This window comes from Salminus brasiliensis, chromosome 13 (genome assembly GCF_030463535.1).
Source record: "Salminus brasiliensis chromosome 13, fSalBra1.hap2, whole genome shotgun sequence".
In the NCBI taxonomy this organism is placed as follows: domain Eukaryota; kingdom Metazoa; phylum Chordata; class Actinopteri; order Characiformes; family Bryconidae; genus Salminus; species Salminus brasiliensis.
In genome coordinates this window covers 6,647,603-6,660,858 of record NC_132890.1, presented here as the reverse complement: position 1 = coordinate 6,660,858, position 13,256 = coordinate 6,647,603, and the positions used below count along the sequence as shown (strand labels likewise).

The 13,256-nt window shown below is 41.4% G+C and overlaps 1 protein-coding gene across 3 annotated transcripts in view; it reads right to left on the bottom strand.

The window, feature by feature from the left end:
* The window catches only part of tspan9a (tetraspanin 9a), a 255,945-nt gene extending 243,155 nt beyond the window's left edge, over positions 1 to 12,790 (bottom strand). For 2 of the 3 annotated variants that reach the window (XM_072695443.1, XM_072695444.1), the window contains exon 1: positions 12,664 to 12,790. The gene's annotated coding sequence lies outside the window, so the exon portion shown is untranslated. The remainder of the gene's footprint in view (positions 1 to 12,663) is intronic. The other variant, XM_072695445.1, reaches the window with a different exon arrangement.
* Positions 12,791 to 13,256: the final 466 nt, after the last annotated feature.

Below are 13,256 nucleotides of genomic sequence, written 5' to 3'. Positions count from 1 at the left end.
CTGCCCACCGCTCTGGGGGTTTGTGTACTCACTGCCACTAGTGTGTGTGTGTGTGTGTGTGTTCACTACCACAGATGGGTTAAATGCGGAGGACCCATTTCGCTGTGCAGTGTACAGTGTACAGTGACAAATACGTGCACCTTTACCTTTGATGTTTGACATCAGTATGACGTTGCCGTGAGATGTTTGAATGATGTTGTATTTTGGGTACACTCAAATAATAAAACAACAAAACATCAACGTTTAATGATGTCAGAATGTCACGTCAAGTAGATGTTAAGACTGATGTTGACCATACATTAGGTTTTGCTCACCATTTTTTCACAATTATGGATATTTGAGATATATTTTGGATATGGGTGGATATTTGAAGTAAATATGACACTGGCGTGAGACGTCTGACACCACAATAAGAAACCAACCAAATATCAGTGTCTACTGACATGAACGCAACGTCAAGCAGATGTTAAGATTAATGGTTGTTTTTGGTCACCATACCTTATGACTAAAACTCGGTGTTCAACGTTAATTTGCCGTTGGCATGCGATGTGATCAATGTAAGCTGATGTCAGTATTCTATGTCAAATTGAGGATGGCATGAAACATTGTCCTGACATTTCATTTTGGTCCCCCAAATATCGCAACCTACATTCAACCATATCTTTTTCAACATTGAATGACATTGAAGACCACCTGGAAAAATGACACAGGCCATTCCAAGTATCATTCAGCACTTATGTAAAACACTGTCACTGACAGCAAATAATAATAATACTAATAATAATCTTTTAGCAACATCTTAAGAACATCTTATTTCCGAAATGAAACCAGGAAACATCCATACTGACATTTTAGTACCAAAATCCAGTCTCACATACCAGCTTACAGTAGAAGAGATAACCCAAGATAACTAATTACCCGTAGACTTGACAAGAACATCCTGAAGCTGACATCACTTTTGCTGTATAGGGAGGAAATGCTAGCTCAGAGCTAGCCTCCTGAATATATGTGCTGACAGTGGGTCACTTCAGGCTGCTATTCTAAGAGGCACACCCACACACACAGGCCCAGTCTGAATGAAAACACTCACATAAAGGAAAGGGAAATTAGGGTTTAAGTGCACCAAATAGAGCAATGCAACATGCAGAGTGTGGAAGTGACATTTCAAGTCTGAACACACTTCAGGAAAAGCATCCATTCATCTCCACGCCAGCTAATAATATGCAACCTGACCCGGGTCACCTGAGGACAGCTATATGTAAACTGCCCTTTTCTTAATAGGCTATTAATAAAGACACATTTCTGAGTAAATATCATTCAGCTATTCTAAATGTCAAGGTTGTAATGGTTTCTTGGAACGAAAAAAGCTCAAATTTGGGAGTATTCAATAATGCATCCGGTAATGCAATCCAGGAAAGAACCTAGAGAATGAATTAGTGTGATTGCGTTGTAAATGACCCAGCACTGGCCTGCTCTCGTGCTGCTGCTGCTGCTGTGGCTGGGACACACAAGGCAATCAAAGAGCTCTCTGCTGCCTTCAGATACACTAATGACTGCATTAAAGCTGTGTCAAATATGGTTTATATCAGTGGGACAGACGTGGCCACATGGCTGCCAAACAAACAGCTTCAGACATGCTCTGTTCTCAGAACAGCTCACTGGCTTTTTCTTACAATTTCAGTTTCCAATACTGGATTGAAACAGTTGGATGGATCCATAAGTATTTGGACAGTGACACAGGGTTCATAAATTTGCCACAGTGCACCACCATGATTTGAAAAGAAACAATCAAGATGTAGAATTTTTCTCCCATTTTTCAATAGGCTCAAAAGTAATTGGACAAATGAACACTTCTACACATCAAGACTATTTTTAACACATGGATGCAAATCCTGAATGACCACCTGTGGTCTGGAACACAAAGGAACACCAGCCTCCTCCTTTGAGATGTTTTTTTTTTTTTTTTCCAGGCCTTTACTGCAGCAAGCCTTGCTTGTTGCTTGTTTTCGGGTCTCTGTACCTTCATTTTTGTCTTGAGTGAAAAGCTGTTCAGTTGGGTTGAGGTCAGGTGACTGAGGTAAGGTGCCAATATTATAATATGCCCCTTGAGACTCCTGGTTATGGGTGGCTGTGGCATCTGTGCCAATCAGAACTGGCATTTATACTAATGCCACAATTAGAAAAATACTTCTACATACATAGTAAGTGAAATATGATTGTTCATCACCCTGCTGAAAAACCCAGATCTAGGCCAGCTTCTGCTGATCATCCAGGTGAAAGCATATCATGTACTGTTTGGGCAGCTGGTTAAACTGGCTGACCAGTTTAGCTTAATAACACACTGTCCTTTAATAATGATCATACATTTTCATTAGAGCTTGATGGACTAGCTGGTTTGTCAGCATAACCAACCTGAACCAATGTGGTTGTCAGGACTGTTGACCAGCTTGGTCATGCAGGCTGTCAAGCTGGTTGTCTAGTTTGATAAAGCTAGCAAAACTAATGGATCGGCATGGTCAAGCTGGTAATGCTGGCTGACCAGCATTGTCATGCTGATTGGCTAGCTTAGTCATACTGATGGAACTAGTGAGGTTAAGTGTGGTTAAGACCACAAACTTAACCCTGTGCTGGTCAAGAGCTAAGATGCTAGCCAGCTTAGCCAGCTTGACCAGCTGTAGACGGCCGGGCTGGGTTTTTTTGGGGTTTTTTTTTCAGCACACAGACAAATTATCACTATGGTACAGTAGCCAATTGCAGGGTTCCAGCTCTACATTCAAGAGGCCCAGGGCAACATTAAAACACCAGAGGAAATGTTGAGTCAGTTGTTTAATTGCCACAGCGAGGTAGTTATCCTAAAGAAGTCGAGGCTTTCTTCACACGTACAAAAGCGCTTTTGACTACGGTCTGGGCAGAGAAGCAGCTGAGTGAAGGCTGTGCTTTGCCAAGGAGCTCCCCTTGTGAGCCATTAGTTAAAAGTGTATTCAGGTACCGAAGATGGCCCTCCAGGGCCCTGTACTCTGCACTGAGTTTGCTGTTTGCCATTAATATTGCTGGACAGAAATGTCCAATTTGCTCCTTTTATGGCTGTATTCTGTAAAGTCTGATAAAAGCACAGGGCACTATTATTCTACAACAGAATACTGGGAGATTTCTGAAGATCTGGCCCCTAATGCTCATTCCCAGAGCCTCCATAGAGCCATCTCTATCACGTCTATTTGGTAGCCTAACGTGTTACATAACTCCTGGCCAGATGCAGACTTTGACAGTCATGATGTTTGACAGTTGAATATTCAGGCTGATCCCTAAATTAATGTTTTCATGATTTCCTCCCAGGCTCAACATATTATCGTCATGCAAAACCCTTGTTTCTCCAAAATTCCAACTTTACAGAAGAAGGATAAAAACCTTGTAAACATTCAATGGAAGTCAATGTAAAAAGACTTTTTTCCAAGTCATTTGGGAGCATTTCTATTGGTCCATTCATCAATAATATGTGGAATAATATAAAGAACAAATGTTAAATTCACAGTATGTCAAATTGTGAAAAAACTGCAAAAACGACAGGCTTGCAGACACCCCCTCTAATGAATGCATTCAGCTACTTAAGTTGCACCCATTGCTGACACTGATGTGCAAATGCACACACGCACAGCTTGTGTAGTCCCTGTAGAATGCAAAAGTAATGCCAATAGAATAGGATCCTCTGAAGCAGATCAATATGAATCTAATGCCAAGCATAGGCTAGAGAGGTATAAAGCCCCCCAGCAGCGAGCTGTGCAGAAGTGGAACAGGATTCTCTAGTAGAAAGCCTTTTTTTTAGTAAGTAACAATGAACCAGTGTCCAAATACTTTTGTCAGTACAGTGTAACTTCTTAGCTGTATTTGAATGAATGATATTGAATGCTATTAATCCAGCGCACCTCAGCACAGACTGGTCTGGGAGCACTGATTTAATAACACTGATTCAGATCATTGTGTTTATGCCGTTACGAAAGACATGGAGGATCCGATTCAAGATCATGTCTAAACCTGAAAAGCAGATTCCAGATTCCACTCCCAGACTCCTCTGGCAAAACCCCTTCAGGACCCAGCAGGAATGTTTTTCACAGCTGACTACTGAAAACAACCATGCTTCATTTGCCAACTAAGAGGTTCCTCTACGCTCTACATGAAGTTGCCAAAGGGTGCCAGAGATATCAGTCTTTGAGCATTTGATTCTTGTAAGATGGGAACTGAGATGTTGAAGATGTATGAAGAACCTTTGAAAAGTTTGAAGAACCTCCACACAATGTGAAGGTAAGATGTTTCCTAGAAATGTATTTGGACACCTCATTCCTTGTTTCTTCCAAAATCAAGAGAATTTAAAAGACTTTACCCTGCTTTTGCTGGAGCAACTGCACAAAGAAAATACCTTGTACTAGATTACAGAGCTCTGCTGTAAGAATTTGATTGCATTCAGCATTAACAACAGTGTTAGTGAGGTCAGGGTGTTGGATGATCAGAACCCAACCTCATCCCAACTCCCCAACTCATCCCAAAAGTACAGGATGGAGCACCGACCATAATTCCAGAGAACACAATTCTTCCACTGCTCCACAGCTCAGTGCTGGGGGACTTTATACCCCTCTAGCCCATGCCTGGAATTAGACGTGGTGATGCCAATAGGTTCATGTTTATCCACTCTAGAGAGTCCTATTCTATTGGCAATACTTCTCTACGGAGTTCGAGTTAGACAAGCTGTGCCAGAAATGGGTGCAACTTAAAGTAGCTGAAAAAATTCATTAGACCAAGCGTCCATAAACTTTTGGACATATAGTGTTTATGTTTTTTTCTTTTTTTATGGGTTTATGTCCTACAAATATGCAAATCACAGAACACAGAATCAAAGTCTGCCTATGAAAATTGAAGATCAGCCTTCCAATCTTGATAAAACCACCTGACCTGACCTTTCTTCCTACAGAAGTAGTCAGAGTTCAGCGGTTGTCTGAGTAAGTTCTCCTAACTTTGAGATACTGTGCATCTCAGGCTGGTCTCCACAGACTCTACTGAGTCTGGTTTCAGTTAGCTTAATTATTCTATTGTCTGTGACGCCCTCAAGCACTCCCGCACTCTTCTTCTATACAAGCTGTCACACGGCTCCGACCTGCACGGGTACAGAGCAGAAACAGGGGAAGAACTGCACTGTGGGGTCTTTCACTCTTTGAGGGCATATCTCAGCTTTTATTGTTCAATGGCCTTTCCATAATGATCTTATTTTCACTCCATAAACCATCTCCTTTTATAGAGAGTGCTCATGCATGTCATGAAATAATGTGATGGAAGCCTTCAATGGTCTATGAAAGTCTCACGTCTCTATAACCAGAACAAGCATGTGTTCCGAATTACAAATGCTCATACTGCATTGTGGGTGTCGAAGACATGAAGCAGCTCACAGGACATCTAACAAGCCTGGTTTAAGACAATGAGTGTGCTACATACACTATATGGACAAAAATATTTGGACACCTCAGTAGAGACAGTTACAAAAGCAACTGTCTCTACTGTCCAGGGAGGGCGTTCCTCTAGCATTTCCCTGGAATTTGAATGAACTCAGTGACAGGGGCATTAGTGAGGTCAGGATGTTTAAATGATCACCACTCACCTCATCATCCCCAACTCCCCAACTTATATCAACAGCATTTGATAGAACACCAAGCATCATTCCAGAGAACACAGTTCCACTGCTCCAAACTGTGGCAAGGAGCTACCTGTAGGTCCCGTGATGACACTTTAGGGTGGTTGGAGACTTCTTCACGGATCTCGTGGTCTGCTCTTGGGCTGAACTTGCTAGGACGGCCTGACCTGACCATGTAGGCAATTGTTTTAAATGTTCTCAACTTGTAAATGACTTACTGGACTGTCAGTAAGAACGGCTGGAACGGCTGATTTCTAACTGTTCTGAGATCTTTTCAAACCCCTTCCCAGACTCTCTGCATATACAACCTTCTTTCTGAAGGCATCAGAGAGCTCTCTGGATCTGCCCATGGTGATTTTCACCACTCACTTCAACAATCAGGAGCCAACCAGACTAAATGTCTGAGGTTTAAATAAGACAGACTCCTCCAGAATCCTCTCTAACCATGTTCTGATCACCTGCAGCTGATGTTCTGCACCTGATTCTGATTGTGAGGATAAGTAGTAACAAATGTGGGGGTGTTCCAACTGATTCCTCACAGGGAAGCTGCATTTCTATTAATTACATGATTAATAGATGATTTTTAAGACATTTCTTCAGTATTTTTATATGACCTCCATCTCTTAGCACTGTGCACATGAAAATCAAATGTCCAGATGTTTAAATATGCTAAAAAAGACAGGTTTGCATGGGGTGTCCTAATTATTTCCCCTGGCTGTACCTCCTAGGCATTTTCCAATATATTAAAAAGTTGTGTTTGGAATGGTAACTCATCAAATGATGTGGTCAGCACATTTGTAACGTCTTAAAGTTTCATCCAGATTCTAATAAAGCCTAAGAAAACAGTGGGGTGAAATTGCAAAATCCCTGCTTGTTTTGATTGCCCACCCATTTCCTACCCCCGAGCTTAGCGTCATCCCCTGATAGCAAACAATGTGAGCAGCAAATACCCACGCAGTCCAAACTCAATCTGAGACAGACCGGTTAGAGACAGTACAGATAAGGCTTCTTAATTACTAGCAGGATGCCCAACAGAAAAAAACAACAAAGTACTGCAGAGCCAATTTCATGTAGGATTTCCGTGTACAGAATATTCCAGCCTGGGGTAAAACGCTATTCAGCAGTGTGACCACTACTACTAGGGAGTATCTGATACTTGTGGAGTCCCCTCCTTCACTACACAATCTCATCCCAAAAGTATTGGAGGGAGCACCGACCATCATTCCAACACAGAGCACAGTTCCTCCACTGCTCCACAGCTCAATGCTGGGAGGTGTTATACCCCTCTAACCCAAGCCTGGCATTAGACAGGGTGATGCCAATAGGTTCATGTCCTATTCTATTGGCAATACTTCTCTACAAAGTTAGACAAGCTGTGGCTGTCTGCATTTGCACACCTGTGTCAGAAATGGGTGCAACTTCTTTGGAAATTCATTGAAATTCATTGGAACAAGTGTCCACAAACTTTAGACATAGTGTATATATTTTTTCTTTTTTTATGGGTTACAAATATGCATATCACAATATACTATACATATATATCAGCCATAACATTAAAACCACTGACATGAGAAGTTAGGAACACTGACTGTCTGGTTCCAACGGCATCTGTCAAAGGGGCGGGATCTAGACGTTAGGCAGTGGGACAATTGGCTAAGCATAAAGGTCTCAGCCACTTTGACAAGAGCCAAAATGTGACGGTAGACAACGGAGTCAAAGCATCTCCAAAACAGGTATCAGGCAGGTCTTGTGGGTGTTCCTGATATGCAGTGGTCAGGCCCAAGCAAGACAACTGCAAGTGAACTGGCACCAGGGTGATGGGCACCCAAGGCTTATTGAAGCAACCCATGGAAACCTCACCTCTCAACCTATAGAAGTTAAAGGATCTGCTGCTGAGGCCTTGGTGCCAGAAACAACAGGACACCGCCAGAGGTCTTGTGGAGTGCATGTCTTGACGGGTCAGGTTTGTTTTGGTGTCACGGGGTGGGGGAGGGGATGGGGGTTCTACACAGGTGGTTGCAGGCAAAACACACTTACTGCTGGGATTTGCATGCACTGTACTGCATGTTCAAGTTCATACGAAGATCCGTTTCAGAGATACGAAGAAGCTACGCTGAGTTTGATTGCCTGGAAGAGCTAAAGCCTGGTCCTGAACACTAACAGGAAAACGTACTCCAGGACAAGCCTTAGAACCCACAAAAGTAGCGAGACTAAAGCTGAAACAAGGACAATACCGAATTAGGAATCTGCAAGACATTACACTTGCAGGCGTTCAAGCACGATGAAAAGTTACTTAGCATCTCCGCAAAGACATGGTAAAACCTACAGCCAACTGTTGTGCATTGGGCACACTCGGCAACAACGCAGTACCATAAAACACACACTCACACACACAAAATCACCCTGCAGCAAGTGAAACAACAGGAAACCTCCATTCTTCTGGACACCATGCCGGTTTTGTCTGTACGGATAGGGTTTATAGGGCTTTTTTTGTTGTTGAATGGCTTTTCTTGATGTCCACAGTTCTTGCAGACAACTTCCAAAGCTGCCTCCAAAATAGAAGAGACAGTAAAGCCCAGCATGTGGTCCAGTCGAGGTGTTAAAATATAGCTGCAGTATGTGCTTGCCTTATAGATGTGAGCTTACATTACAGACATGCATAACACTCCACAGCATGAGAGAGGGTGCAGATTATGAATTTAGTAATCTCCTGTTCCACTGCGCTTGACCACCCACCGTAAAACCCCGATATCGTCTTACAGGATGCCTGAGCGCAGAGCCAGCATTCTCGGCCTGCTCCGAGTCTCGTGATGCAGTGACCAGAATCGCTATGGTGATTTTTTATTTTTTCATGTACAGTTATAACATAGCTAGGGACAAGTAATTGGATAGTCTAATATTCTAACTGGACCCTAAATGGGGTTGTTCATTATCTGCTCCCAGTATATGCTCTCAGACTGGACTGAATATACCTAATTCAAATTCATAATCGTTCAAATCATTAATTACATAAATATACTGCATCATTTTTGTCGTAGGTTTGGTAATACTCGTGTTGATGTAATAAATATTATTAATATTATTCATCATTCATAAAGTAAAATCATCACTTTTTCCCCCTGTGTACTCCAGATCTCTTGTTCTTCATCCACTGCCCCCTACCTATATACACAATATGGACAAAGGTTTTGGGACACATGCTCATTCTTTGTTTCTTCTGAGGTATCAAGGGTATTGTTGGAGCAGCTGTCTCTACTGTCCAAGGAAGAAGGCTTTCTACTAGATTTTGGAGGAGTATTGCTGTGAGGATTTGATTGCATTCAGGCACAAGAGTGTTAGTGAGGTCAGGATGATGGTTGAGCACCACCCCACCTTATCATGCCCAACTCTCCAACTTATCCTAGATGTGTTGAATGGAGCACCATAATGCAAAAAACTATATATATATATATATACAATACACACACACACACACATATATATATATATATATATATACACATGTGTGTGTGTGTGTATTGTCTAAATATATATTAGACAAAATGTTTTTTATTTAAGAAAGTTTCAATAACAAAGAATCACTAAATTACATACAAAAAATTTATACTAATAAAAACAAAAATACTACAAATAATAATAACAATAACTAAATTACTTAAATCTCACTAAAACTAATATGCAAAAAGTATAATAGTCAAAAGACTAAACCTAAATCAAAACCTGCCAAAATTAACACTGCTTTTAATGTAAGTACTTTCAAGTCATTTTGAAGCATTTCTATTGGTCCATCATAATGAAATATGGACCCGATGTAAGATTTAAATAATGTCAGAAAATGAAAAATGGAGATACAGGTTTGTGTGTGAAGCCAACAATATTATCCTCTACCTATTTAAAATGAATGATATAAAGCAAACCTCTTCACCTCACTCTCTGTGACTGTCTGTGACGTAAGCCACCTTGACAGGCACTGTGCTGTGCTGTGCTGTGCTGTGCTGTGCTGTGCTGTGCTGTGGTATGATGTGCTGTGCTGTGCTGTATGACAGCGATCTGTGATGCAAGTGTGGCAGCTTATGTCATGCGGTGTTCTCGATTTCTGCTCAGTCACAGCCAGCGCGCTGGCCGGCCAGAAATGTCCAGTCCACTCCCAAAGACACAGAGCCACTCTTGTTCCTGCCAGTGGCCAGAGCTCACTGCCTGCACTGAGCAGCCTGGCACTGCGGGCCTGCGCCAATGAGGTCAAAGGGAGAACAAAACTGTTGATTTAACACACAACTCGGTCATTGTGGGCCTCAGGCACAGGATCAGTGTGTATGTGTGTGTGTGTGTGTGTGTATGTGTGTGTGTGTGTGTGTGTGCGTGCGTGTGTGCACTCACACAGCCGACCACAGAGAAAAAAGGGAACGTTCATGAACATCAGGGTGGAAAAGCGGAGTAATGGCCATGATGAGTGCGACCCACCGATGCTATAAACAGTGTGAAGGGCCGTGTACTGCTGCTGCTTTTCACTGCCACAACATGCGTTAAGTAGGATGTTTGCTGTGTTGAGCTTTAGCGGCACATGCTGGCTTCGTTCAGCCCCTTGAAGAAGCCAATTCAAGAGTAGAGAAACAATGAGAACCAGCTGAGGGGTTTGATTTGATTGAGTTCAGCACTGGGTGTGGCGAGTGTAATGGCAGGCCGCACTCTTTTGAAGCAGGGGCGACACGCAGCAGTCAGTGGAAAAGGTTCATCCAGCTGAAAGCTCCTCACACGTGCCACCTTACATAGTTCAGAACAGAGGCAGGAAGCTGACAGCGATTTCCCCCAGTGGAAGGCCAGAAAGGGCAGTAACCTGCTCCAAGCAGGAAGGCTAACAGGAATGCGGGGTCAGGATTAGATAAGCGAGGTTCAAGCTCCTTTCTAAAAAAACATAGTCCACTCTGGAACTGGACTACGATGGAGAAAAGACTTGTGTTGCTAAACCACACAGAGCAAAATATTAATAATAAGGTATGTATATGTAAAACATAATAATAATTTTAAAATTATTTTAAAATTATAATAATAAGCACTCAATTCATAAAATATGGGCACATTTTCAGCCCTGGACCAAGACTGAATATTAGGAATTGGGAATTCTGCCTCTATTACTAAAGGTACACGTCGTTTACGCCCTTTGAGGAACTTGAGGAACTTTTGGAGGTTTGGAGGAAGCACTTCAAGAGGAAAAGGGTCCCTTAAAGGTTCCTCAAAGCACCGTAAGAGATTCCTCCACAGTTTTAAATTGACGAACCCCTAAAGGTTCCTATTATATAATAAGCTTAAGACATAAAATCCATAGCAAAATGTTAATTAGCCAGCAAGTAAAGAATCAAAGCAACACTGATTTACAACTCATCAACTACCAGGAGCCTCCGCTGATATTGTGTTGTATAGATCTGACTGAAGTCCACACACTGAAAAACAGCAGGCGCGAGTCCCTAATTCAACAAGTTTCAAAACTACCATGACGTCAAGGCAGCATTCCAGTTTTACAGGACAAGTTTAGCAATAACTGGTACAATTCTCCAAACGAGGGCATGATCCTCATCTCCAAAACCAGCGCAAAGAACCCCAAAGCGACAAAATAGCCACATATTGGGTAGATACACTAAGACCCACAGCTGGCCTTAGAACTAATGGCTGCAGAGACAACAGAGAGCAACAGACAACATCACGTCTCTCGTCACATTCTTTATACCGATCGTTACTCAGCTGTTGCCTCTCAAAGTGCTGAGAATGCGTGTTTTAATTCCTCACATACCTCATGTCTGTCCATGTGCTCATACATTCCTCACCATGAGTTTGGGGTTTTGCTCTGAGTCACTCATGATTAAACAGTCTGGTAAGGCATGACAAGCAGAAAGCACACAAACACACTATTCTATTGTAATGCTGGAGAATAGACTGTAGACTGTACCTGTATCGCTGCCATAGACTAGTCTGCTACTAGTATCCCATACAGGAATCTGGTATACAGCAATATTTAGATTTCAAATATATCAAGTATATTGGAATATATGTCATTTCTTCATATACAACATATACACAATATATGTTACATATACATAATTTTTAAACATGGGACATATATTTTTGCCATATATGCAACTTTATATTAGAACATTACACTGTATTTCAAGTCATTCTGCATTTCAATTCATTCTATTGGTCTATTTATCACACATGAACAACATACCAATACATATATATGTGTGTTCCATATATTGTGCTAGTGTACTATCCTGTAGTAAACTATGGTAATTATATATATATATATATATATATATATATATATATATATAAAACATATATTATATATGATATTAATATGTATATATTATATATATATAATATATACATACATATATATACAATGCATCTTATTATATATTTTTTTGTTATATATATTAGATTTTTTCATATATATATTCATTTTATTATACATATTTTAATATACATATGTGTAAGTCATACACTGGGCACATACTGGCCATTATAATGGCATGATATATGGAACATAAATATATTTACTGGTGTGGAAATACATGTACATATACATGAAATACACACACACACACACACACACACATTATAAATATATATATATATATATATATATATATATATATATAGTGTGTGTGTGTGTACTGGTGTAGTATATTGTTATTATATATAATATAATATAATATAATATATAAAACAATATCTAACATTTATTTATATATAAATAAACACTGTAGCTGGCAAGTTATAACATTATTATAGCATTATAGCATTCTGCCCAAACATCTGTGAGAACCTGAGACCCTCACCTCCAGATCTGGAGTCAGACTCTGGACCCCAAAGCGAAGGTAACCCAAAGTTTAGCTCAACTTGCTCCCCTGAGCAGAACCTCCGCAGAACCTCCGCAGAACTGATCACCACGGACCTGGACAGTGAGGAACCGGGCTGAGACGAAAGTTTACCTGCTCGGTTGTAAGTCCACCTCAAAGAGACTGTAGAGAAAGTGTCTGTCGAACCGAGCCAGAACCAGCCACTGCCGTCTCTCTGACTTCCATACAGTTCGCCAACCCAGTCGAGGAGGCTCTACCTTCTCCCTCAGTGTGTGTGTGTGTGTGTGTGTGTGCTCCACAAGGCAAACAGCAGCAGCTCCTCACAAACCCCAGCTCTGAAGCGCAGGCAGTCCCCAAACCCTCCCCGAGTTCAGCGGGACAGCAGGACTTGACTGGAAGCGGAAATGGAAACGGGGGAGGAGGCTTAGTGACTCCTACAGGCAGCCACGGCTTTATCTCTGAGCTGAACTGCAGGAGGGGCAGCAGGAGGTGGGCAGAGGAGCCTAACTCTGAAGCCTAAGGGAGAGTGTAGTTAGTTGAGGGAAATAGTGCTGGAAAAAGTCCCTTAAGAGTTTCCTGTTGAACTGCAGCAGAACTATTGGATATTATGAAGCTAGTGTGGTGGTCATATTGTTTTGGATGGAGTTTTGCTTTGATATAATTCTAATGAAAGTATAAGGTGAACTAATAGTCCCATAACATAAAGAAAGGAGTCAGATATATGA